At 43.7% G+C, this 11757-nt stretch overlaps 1 protein-coding gene across 1 annotated transcript in view; it reads left to right on the top strand.

Moving 5' to 3' along the window:
* Positions 1-5021: 5021 nt before the first annotated feature.
* Positions 5022-11757, top strand: part of LOC126267303 (uncharacterized) — a 364313-nt gene continuing 357577 nt past the window's right edge. The window contains exon 1 of the mRNA XM_049972379.1: positions 5022-5311. The gene's annotated coding sequence lies outside the window, so the exon portion shown is untranslated. The remainder of the gene's footprint in view (positions 5312-11757) is intronic.

The following is an 11757-nucleotide window of genomic DNA, read 5'->3' as shown; positions in this document are numbered from 1 at the left end:
TAATGAATATTCTCGAAATTTACAAATGTACTGAATTCGAATAACAAGCACTCTGATCTATAGCTCAGCACCTGAAGCGCGTCACTATGGTATCCACAGTGGTGCTTTTACTTATTGTGTGACCAATTATTATTACTTCATAATTTTGTCTTTGGCTGTCGTTTGCTTCAGGTTACATCAGTCCATTGTTGTTCAATAGTTGGTTAGACGTTCTTAAATTTATTGTTTCACTTCCTAACGCATTTTTTCAAACAATATTCATCTCCTTGTTGCCATTGTTGTCATCTACAGTGAAGCAGTGATCATATAGCCCTTTTTTTTTGTTCACACACAGAAGTGAAATGATGGGCAGATCGGTGTAATTAACGCCAGAAAAGAAAGCTTGCTTATGAGACAGATAGTCTCAACACAAGAGAGATAGCTTTTAAGATAGGTTTTACGCAGCTACAGTTTCGATGTTACTGAAAAGATGTACGGAGAAAGGGGATGCTGATCGTGAGAAAGAAGTGAGAAGTGAGAAGAAGTTAAAGAAAAATTTACACATTAGCGTCCTTGAAAGGAAGCTGATCATAAGTAAGAGACCAGTTTCGAGACCTTTCCCGTTGCATTTCCCAGGTTGATTCTGCACTTTGCCACAGACGTTTTGAAGGTAAGTCGTGTGATCATTGTTCGTATCAAGCATGAAACAGATGATGTTCCAACTTAAATGTTACACATTCCTAAATTTCTGATAAGAAAAATAGTTAGGAGAAATGGAGTTCAGATGCTAGATTGGCCGACAAAATGAAGTTCAAACGTTAGATTGGCCTGGAAATAGTAACGATCTCAATCACGTTGAGAACTGTTGCAAAGTTATGGGTAATTCTGTTGCAAAAAGGAAGCCACGGAATAGACACGAATTGTTGTAGGCTCTTGTGCATGCGTGGTTCTTACGTCTTCCTTCACACGCCGTGTGTTTTTTTAGTGATACAGGAGCGAGTACCAGATGCGGCCTATGTCACACTCATTTACCCTTTATGATTGCACGATACAAAGCTTTACGCCTCACCTGGGCCCGTCAACACCGACATTGGACTGTTGACGACTCGAAACATGTTGCCTCGTCGGACGAGTCTCATTTCAGATTGTATTGAGTGGATGGACGTGCACAGGTATGGGGACAACCTCATGAATCCATGGACCTGCATGTCAACAAGGACTGTTAAAGCTGGCGGAGGCTCTGTAATGGTGTGGGACGTATGCAGTCTGAGTGATGTGGTCCCCTGATACTTCTAGTTACGACTCTGACAGGTAACACGTACGTTTACCATCCTGTCTGATTGCCAGCATCCATCCATGTCTATTGTGCATCCGACTGACTCCCGCAATTCGAGCATGTCAATGCGACACCCAACATGTCCAGATTTGCTACAGGGTGCCTCCAGGAAGACTTCTGAGTTTAAGCACTTCCGCTGGCCATCAAACTGGCCAGATATGAACATCATTGAGCATAGTTAGGATGCATTGGAACGTGCTGTTCAGAAGAGATCTCGACCACCTTGTACTCTTACGGGCTTATGAACAATGCTGCAGTATTCATGGTGTCAGTTCCCTCCAGTACTACTTCAGACATTAGTCGAGTCCATGGCACGTCGTGTCGCGGTACTTTTGAGTGCTAGCAAGGATCCTACACGATATTAGAAAGATGTACCAATTTCTGTGGCTCTTGAGTGTATGTTGCTTGAAGAGCAGTGGGATCAAAAGGTACTATCTTTATGAAATGCATGGCCTGTCATAATTGCAAAAGGGATTTATTATCGAGGGAAGGAGAAGTTTATTGTCCTGGATGATGGTATGTAAGTAGGCCACGCATATGATATTGATATACACAACGTCCACATCAACATGGCTACAGTCCAGCTGAATTCAACAATATTTTGTAATTTGCAATTTCTGAATGATTCTTTTTGTTCATGTTTGTAACTTTAAAATTTAAATACGCTGTAGAGAACTTGCATTTATATTGACTACTTTACGGCCATCATCATAAAGTTATAATGGTTTTTAGTCAAAGCTTGGTATTAAAACACGAAGTCGCTTCTCAAACGTTCTTTCCAGTCACTGCAGCAACTAAATATATTTGTCAGTTTGCATAGTTTCATTTATATTAATATGAATGTTGTTTATTTTACGATTAGTAATCTGGATTCTTCAATGAGTATAAATGATTTTTTAACTATTTTCTTGTTTTGTGAAATGAAGAACCAGCACAAAAGTTGCTTGTTTGCTTAATTGACTAAGCAGCTGTTGTGCGGTTTCCTCATTTTACAAAATAGGCATGTACAGTTGCGGTTTGCCATATAAGAAGAACTCTTCTAATTATTGTGGTCATATGCTACAATGTGATAAAGTGTTGCAGTATATCACCAGATTAGCAGGACCTGTGTCACCCTTCCCATTTCGGACATAGATTTTTTGTGTTTCTAATTTCAAGTTATCAGTTAGTGCACGTAAAAACTAGAAACTAACTAAGTTCCGTCGGGACAAGCCTCGGAAGTCCCAAAGGTGCTGATCAACCACAGCGTCATCCTCGACCTATAAGCAACGCTGGATGCGGACATGATGCGGCATATGATCAGTACACCCTTCTCCTGGCCGTTGTCAGTTTACGAGACCGGAGACGCTACTTCTCAGTCACGTAGCTCCCCAACTGGCCTCACCGGGGCTGAGTGCGCCCCACTTGCCAACAGCGCTCGGCACACCGGACCGACACCAATCCAAGCGTGCATGTATAAGTAAAATATTACTAACGTGTATACTTACAACATTGTTATGACACGGTATTAGGCAGTCCAATGCAGTCACGGTTACATTTCCTAATTAAGCAGGATATTTAAATAGTAAATCCCGACGGCTAACTTGTAAGCGAAATATTTAAATGCGACCTACGGAGTGAAAACCTGTACTATGAGCGTCGAGTACAAACACAAGAACATATGTATACCGGAATATGTGAAATATATTTGATAGGCTCCTATAAAGCATCCAGTTGCGATAGGTGGTATGAATTTTAAAAACATTTTCATTACGTTTCCATAACGTTTTGACATAAAGTATTTGGTATGCAATTATTATTATTTGCTTATACTTGCTGCATCTCAGAGTTATAAAGTAACTTCCATACTTTATGTATCACTGTTACTATGGAATCGATGGGCGATTAGAAAACCTTACTCCTAAAGTGGGTGGTAGATAAAAATGGTTGACTACCCCTGGGATAAGAAATAGCTAAGGGTTGTTTGATATTTGTATTTTAACGACATTACGTCTGGTGTGTATTTCGAACACTTTCAAATTGTTCCTTCTCTGAAACTGTGCAGTGGTGATAAATACTAAAGAAACATTCTGTTCTAAAAACCTTTTCCACCCCATTGGCTGGCTGGTACAACAACTGTTACGAATTATTTCAGAAAGCAAACAGTCTTGGTTGCAAAAAAGAGTGTTTGACCCTTTTGAGACATCATCACATCGTGTAGCATACTGGAAATAAGCTTTCATCAAAAAAACGTGGGAGATAAGGCTGGACGTTAAACACATAGCCGGCCGCGGTGGTCTCGCGGTTCTAGGCGCGCAGTCCGGAACCGTGCGACTGGTACGGTCGCAGGTTCGAATCCTGCCTCGGGCATGGGTGTGTGTGATGTCCTTAGGTTAGTTAGGTTTAAGTAGTTCTAAGTTCTAGGGGACTTACGATATCAGTTGTAAGTCCCATAGTGCTCAGAGCCATTTGAACCATTTGATAAACACACAAACATCCGCAAACGTAGAAGCGCAGAAATAGGACCAAGTTTACAAATTGCACAAATGTTGTACCAACTGTGTCCACAACAGTAGTTTCTGCATATGTATGAAGATGATGGAGTGTTTAAGGTCCGTGTTCTGTCTCGCACGTTTTGTGACGAATGCTTATTGGCAGAGTACTACACAATCTGATAATATCCGAAATGTGTGAAACGCATTATGAAGTAATCACTACTTTGCAAAATGGCTCCGGGCACTATAGGACTCAACTTCTGAGGTCATCAGTCTCCTAAAACTTAGAACTAAAACCTAACTAACCTAAGGACAACACACACATCCGTGCTCGAGGCAGGATTCGAACCTTCACTACTTTGCAACCAAGACTGTTTACTTTCTGAAGTTCTGTTCTAAGTTTCGACTAGCAATGTGTCCGATCGTCATTTAGAAGGTGTTTAAGTGTCGTATTTCTATCGGCTGGAGATAAATTTCACATGATATTATTTTGAATATTATGAGCTCCACGGATGATTTATAGTAATTAAATGATTATATCGTACTGACGACCGGAAGTCCCCACGTGGAGAAATCCGTTCGCCGAGTTGCAAGTCCAGTCAGTTGTCGCCACATAGGGGCGACTTGCGTGTCGATGAGGATGGAATGATGTTGAGGACAACAGAACATCCAGTCCTCGAGCGGAGAAAATTTCCGCGCTGGCCGGGAATAGAACCCTAACCTCTGCATAGCCGTCAGACGCGCTGGCTACTGAGCTTGGGGGCGGTCAAACTAACATCAGTGATTAATGACGACCACCATAGCATATAATTATTGTGGAACGAGCACTTCGTTAGTCAAAAATCATAAGGTCGCCACATTGTTACAGTTTCATGATTTAAGAGGTCTACTTGTCTACGTAACGTCAGAGGCAAAATGACGATCATATAAACACTACTCCCGCCGCCTGGCAGAACCGTGGCGATGTTTAAGTGCGAGCGACACGGCATGCTGTGTACACTGTACTGGCAGTCTAATAAGCGCTGTTGCTTCGTTTATGTTAACGCTGCAAGTCCTGATCCGATAGCTGAAAGGCCTCGCAGGCTGCCCCACGACCCACAGGCTGGTGGTAACAGACGCCGGTGTCTGGCTGGAGGCGCTCCGGCGACGCATGCGCGATGCAGCCGCGCGCCGCCAGAGGCGCTGCCGCCGCCGGCCGCTACAAGAACTCGACGGGCTGCCGGCGGCTGGCCAGTTCGCGGCCGACACAGCCGACGTCGCGAGTGCAGTGGAGTGGGGTTCAGTAGCCGCAGTGCGAGCGCCGGCTGCGGACGTCTCGTAGCTCCGGGCACCTCCGCGACGCTCTCCGAAGGGGCACGCCTCCACGCTGGAGCTCTGTTTGCGTGTTACTGTGCTCGCCGTCTGTGTGTGATTCTGGACTCGTAAACCCGCTAGCGGACACGCCCACCGCTGGAATAACAGCGTCGCCGCCGCCTCCGGCCACGATCTCTTGTGATGACATGCGAGGAACAGCCACGTGAAGGTAAATCCAAACATCGAGAGCGTCACTTGACATTGCACCTACCACACACGTGCAACTGCCGTTTCCAAGCCGATTGATACATTGCTCTTCCAGAAGCCAGGTTCCGACATGAAGAATATTTTTACACGATTGACAATATCAGCAAAATATCTCATCGGTGTCCGCAAGTATTACGTATTTCTAGCCTACTGCCGCACACCATCTTGCTATCGAGAAATTGTTTTCGCGTTCAAACCACGCCGGTGCTAAGTTCCGCAGCCTAGAAGTTAGGCAGCGCTTTTGGCACTTGTGCGAAGTGGCGTGCATAGCTTCTTACCGCCAGGCACTGTGAGAAATGACACTTAGCAGATTCTCGTTTATCTCTGAAAACTGAATAAACTCAGTTGCCGAGTCACGAAAATCCTGCGAAATGCAAAACTTCCCAGGGATGTTGTCGGATGAGTTGTATAAGGACTAAATTAAAAATTTGTAAATGACAGTGTTTGTTATAAAGCTTAGCGTTGCTTTAGTGTTTATTGTCAGCTGTCAGTAGCGTCTGAGATTACCTAGCTCTGTGAGGGGAAAGAATGCCACGCTTTCCTTCTTAATGTCATGGTTTAGTAACAGAGACAGTCTTTTTGGAACTACACTGGAAAGCTCATAATTACCACTTCTGTTGAGTCCCTGTTTTGCGTTGTCTATAGAGCTAATCGATGCTTCTAGTTCTAAATTAACATCTCAGCCAGAATGCAGAAATCAGACTTTCCTATTCCTACGCCGTTAGCAGTATTACTTTAACGTTCAGTCCTTTGAAGATCGCTTCTCTCCTACTGACTGCTAATCCCGAAACATCGACGTATAAGTTTTCCTCGAGTGACTAATCCTGGGTAGAAGTTTTGAGTTGATGGACTGTTCTGCAGTTGGCGCTTGATTCGGGATCAGACCGATGTTATAGACAGTAATCGATCTGCTTCATTCAAGTCTCTATTACGCAGTCATGTGTGGCGTTTGATCGTACGTGTAGAGGAGGATTACTGTACGCTCCATTACCTCCCAGCCATCCATGCCAGTGCTTTGTATCAAAGTCGGCCTTTTTCGCAGTTTGCAGTGGCTTGTAATCACGCTCTTCTGCAACACGCATGACGAGTTGACAGAGATGAAATGACATTCCTCCATTCATCGCTCATTTTGGAGAGAAGGGCAAAATGTACCATAGTCATCTTATTGTAAAATCCACTGCTACCGCTATTCTTATTTTAGTCGTTGACTCAAACGACTCTGACTTCTCCCACTATGATAAATCAGTCAACACGTTCGAACTTAACAAGTGAGTTACCGGAAGATATAATGACAAAAATTAATTTGTGGTTTCCCACAGTAGCTACTCTAATACAAGACTCTGACTTCTGCCACTATGATAAATCAGTCAATACGTTCAGAACTTAACAAGTGAGTTACCGGAAGATATAATGACTAAAATTAATTTGTGGTTTCCCACAGTAGCTACTCTAATACAAGCCTTTCTCTGCAAATGTGAAACCCTGTGCACTCGCTCTATAAAATCTTTTGCTGTTTAAATAACACAAACAGTCTTCAGAACTAATACATATGAAACTGATGAGCAAAACACAACGAATCCCTCTTTAATAGCCTTTTATGAAGTTCATGACTTGAAATGTACTGACTGGGGCGTCATTCTTGTAACGACTTACTGCGTATTTTCACACTTTCTGCTTCGCACTTGCAGTTGACACAAAGCAGTTGGTGAATAAGCCTACAGCACTTGTTGGTATGTATTTAGAGCCACCTTCAGCAACGAAAGTATCAACACTGTGTGTCTAAAGCTGAAAGGTTTCTAAGAACAACAGTAGCAAAAACAAAGAGTCGTTTGCAGCGTATGTTCAGCAATTATCCATGACTGGAGGAAAATTCCAGACGTCAGCGCTAAATTGTGGTTTTCAATGGTACATCTCCTTCAAGTGTTTCACCTTAGCCAAAGTATTTTGTCTTTACTGTATTTGTCTCAGTAATAAGTCTCTACATTCGTATTTACTTTTATGTCACTCGACGTTTTCTAACCGCCTACATTATGTCTTTCTTTATCTGATCTGATTCCGCACGGTGAAAGGAATACTGGACCAAAATTGATCATAGAAGAAATAATGGCTCTGAGCACTATGGGACTTAACATCTGAGGTCATCGGTCCCCTAGAACTTAGAACTACTTAAACCTAACTAACATAAGGACATCACACACATCCATGCCCGAGGCAGGATTCGAACCTGCGACCGTAGCGGACGCGCGGTTCCGGACTGAAGCGTCTAGAACCACTCGACCACACCGGCCGGCGGTCATAGAAGAAAATAAATGAATAAGTACACTGTAAAAGAATACCGAGATGTGGTTATGTCGTCAAATCACATTCAACAGACGGTCAAGTAGTTTCCACGCTGTCCACAGGCAATCAACATAACGTTCCAGTTACTACGCTCGCTGTTAAATACCCTGCGAATATTTTTTTCAACTCGATAAATTTTTGAATAATTTCACGTTCAACGGTTCTGTCTCGTTGTAATCTCTTTGTACTGTACTTGCCACACTATCAGTCTTCGTACTTCGGTTTACATATTCTGTCGATGTTTGCCTTTACAAATATTCCCTTCTAAATCTCTTTCCACCACCATCTGTGATTCTGAATGTCTTCACAAACGTGCCTGTGTTCTACCTATTTATCAGATAGACTCTTCTCCACATCTTTCCTCGTGTACTCTTGCTACTACCTTTTCGTTGACAATATTATCAATATTTAGACAAAAATGAATTACTTCTGTGTCTGAGGGGGAAGTATTTAGTTTTTTCTATCAAACATGCCAGTTCTCGCTTAAGGCTGTAAAATTTTCATTTATTACGGCAGCACTTTGGAGTATTCCCCATTTTCGAGCAAAAATCTGCAATTCAAATGTGCACACAGGCATAATGGCAACAGACACTCTATACTTCAAGCGAGAACGAATGTTGTCCACGTCATATAACAAACAATATTCACGAAACTATACGAAAAGCGTAGCAATAATACACTTGTGATTCAAAGTTCCTATTGTGACACTTGACAGCTGAATTAAAAATGTGGCTGATGGACCCTGTAACCAGTAGCTGCTTTTATTTGCCGTATTTTACTGTAGTTTCAAGTTCGTGCTAAACTAAAGAAATTTAAAAAAACGGTATAGAGAAATAGTGTGTGCGCCACATGGGACATACCAATTTGTACATAAAAAGGAAACGTCCTGACTAACTTGGAATTTGACGACGATGTTGATCTTACACTGTAGGGATGGTTAAAGAAGGAATTTTTGAAAATTTCACCGCCAAGAGGGTGAAATAGGAGATAAATTTGAAAATGCCTCGCTATTGAGGCAATTTTCAAGTTAGACATACGTATATTGACATTTGGTTCCTAAGTCAGAAATTAAAAAAAAAAAAATGCGTTTCACAATTTTTTGGAGATCCGATCTCTATGGAGATGAAAAATCGAGTGACACTTTTTTTTAAAAGAAAATAAGTCTTTATTAAAGAACTTCTAAAGCATTTTAGAGCTACATGAGTGAAAATAAGTATTTGATTTCTCGGTTGGAAATGAAAAAAAATTACTTCTTTCAGTGGTTTTGGAAATTCCCCCGCTACGGCGGTGGAAAAGCGGATGAAAAGTTTTATGAAAATATTTCATAATGAGGCATTTTTAAAGATAAATTTATGAAAATTATTATTTGGCTTCTCGGATGGAAATGAAGAAATGCTTGTTAGGGGATGAAAGTTTCTGTGGAAATATCACCACAAGAACTCAAAAGATACGATTAACGAAAAACTCATACTACAGCTACCAGTATCGCATTTCGGTCAAAAGTACATTCGGAAAAGACCATGTTCCTATGGCCTTCATTAGAATGGAGAGCATAGAAGGTTTGTGGACTAAATCAAAGAAAGCGCTTTCACAGACACTATGAGAAATCGGCTTTGTCCGACTCGCATAGAAAAAGAAACTTCTCTTCAGGACAATTTTTCAGTAGGCCTAATATGTGTCCGAATAATTTGTTTTATTTTAGTACTGAGCAAATGCGAGAAAAGCAACGAGCTCTGAGCCAGTACTAATTATTTCTTTCGATGTAAACGGAGAAAAGGGTAATCGTCGCACCTGTACTATTCTGACACGCCGTCTGTTAAGCTGCATACCGCCTTGCTCTAAAGGTCGTTAATTAGGGAAGCTCGCCTTAATAGGTTTACTGCCACGTGCGAAGTGTTCACTCGTCGCCCCGCGCAACGCAGAAACAATCGCCTCGCTTTGCGGCCGTGCGGGTTAGCGCGGTGCCGCGTGCGCGTGTGTGTTTGTGTTTTATGTACGTAGCAGGCGGCAGTTCCCACACGGCGCCGGTGCGACGGGGGCAGGCACGCGCGGCGCGACCTTGCGGTCGACTCGCCTAATTTAGCCCGCCGCGGCCACTGGATCAGATAATGAGCAGATCGCCGCCGGCTGCCGAAGCTGCCGCTGCTGCCGCCACCGCTGCGCAAACAGCCGCGATCGGCGGCTGCAGCGCACGCCGCGCTAATTCCGGGGTCCGGCCAGCCAGCTTCTCTGCCGGCCGCTCGCTCGCGAGGCGAGAGCGCCAGCCACGAGCGGCTGCGCCAACGAAAGCCTATGCCAGCCAGTGGCAGTGCCGCAGGCACTATTATTGACGCAGCAAACCTGTACGTCTACACTACCTGATTGACCGTAGACCTCAATAATATGAAGCGTGTCCACCCTTCACTTGAACTCTGCTGGACACAATTTCAGTGAGGTATCTGAATATCTGTAAAGTCGCAACCAGAGAAGATGCGTTGCTGAAAAAAAAAAAAAAAAAAAAATACACTACCTGCCATTAAAATTGCTACACCGAGAAGAAATGCAGATGATAAACGGGTATTCATTGCACAAATATATTATACCAGAACTGACATGTGATTACATTTTCATGCAATTTGGGTGCATAGATCCTGAGAAATCAGTACCCAGAACAACACCTCTGGCCGTAATAACGGCCTTGATACGCCTGGGCGTTGAGTCAAGCAGAGCTTGGACGGCGTGCACAGGTACAGCTGCCCATGCATCTTCAACACGATACCACAGTTCATCAAGAGTAGTGACTGGCAAATTGTGACGAGCCAGTTGCTCGGCCACCATTGACCAGACGTTTTCAATTGGTGAGAGATCTGGAGAATGTGCTGGCCAGGGCAGCAGCCGAACATTTTCTGTATCCAGAAAGGCCTGTACAGGACCTGCAACATGCGGTCGTGTGGCCAATAGCACCCCATACCATCACGCCGGGTGATACGCCAGTATGGCGATGACCAATACACGCTTCCAATGTGCATTCAACACAATGTCGCCAAACAATGGTGCGACCATCATGATGCTGTAAACAGAACCTGGATTCATCCGAAAAAAATGACGTTATGCCATTCGTGTACCTAGGTTTGTTGTTGAGTACACCATCCCAGGCGTTCCTGTCTGCGATGCAGCGTCAAGGGTAACCTCAGCCATGGTCTCCGAGCTGATAGTCCATACTGCTGGAAAAGTAGTCGAACTGTTCGTACAGATGGTTGTTGTCTTGCAAACGTCCCTATTTGTTGACTCAGGGATCGAGACGTGGCTGCACGATCCGTTACAGTCATGCGGATAAGATGCCTGTCATATCGACTGCTAGTGATACGAGGCCGTTGGGATCCAGCACGGCGTTCCGTATTACCCTGCTGAACCCACCCATTCCATATTCTGCTAACAGTCATTCAATCTCGACCAACGCGAGCAGCAATGTCGCGATACGATTATCAGCAATCTCGGTAGGCTACAATCCGACCTTTATCAAAGTCGGAAACGTGATGGTACGCATTTCTCCTCCTTACACGAGACATCACAACAACGTTTCACCAGGCAACGCCGGTCAACTGCTGTTTGTGTATGAGAAATCTGTTGGAAACTTTCGTCATGCCAGCACATTGTAGGCTGCCAACCTTGTGTGATTGGTCTGAAAAGATAATCATTTGCATATCACAGCATCTTCTTCCTGTCGGTTAAATTTCGTGCCTGTAGGACGTCATCTTCGTGCTGTAGCACTTTTAATGGCCAGTAGTGTATACCCCTTTAGAGGTTCTCATTTCACTCAAGATATATTGTTGCAACACTGCAAATGGAGTATATGAAATGATAACATTTGCAGATAAATATCACAGGCGGGTCTGAGGTAACAGGTATCGTCCCATGCTGAAACAGCCAAATTAGTACGTGGTGTAGCGCCGACGGGCGGTAGTACAGGTGCAGACTCCGGAATCTAGTCAGTCGTACAGGTGGAGAATGCTGTCCTAGGATACTTTTTTTGCACATCTGCTCGACCTGTTCGCGTAGTTCTGTAAGACATGTTGGCTGACGAGTCGC

The sequence above is a fragment of the Schistocerca gregaria genome, chromosome 4 (assembly GCF_023897955.1).
Source record: "Schistocerca gregaria isolate iqSchGreg1 chromosome 4, iqSchGreg1.2, whole genome shotgun sequence".
NCBI lineage: Eukaryota > Metazoa > Arthropoda > Insecta > Orthoptera > Acrididae > Schistocerca > Schistocerca gregaria.
Note: the sequence above shows the minus strand (reverse complement) of the source record. Positions and strands in the feature narration are given on the sequence as shown.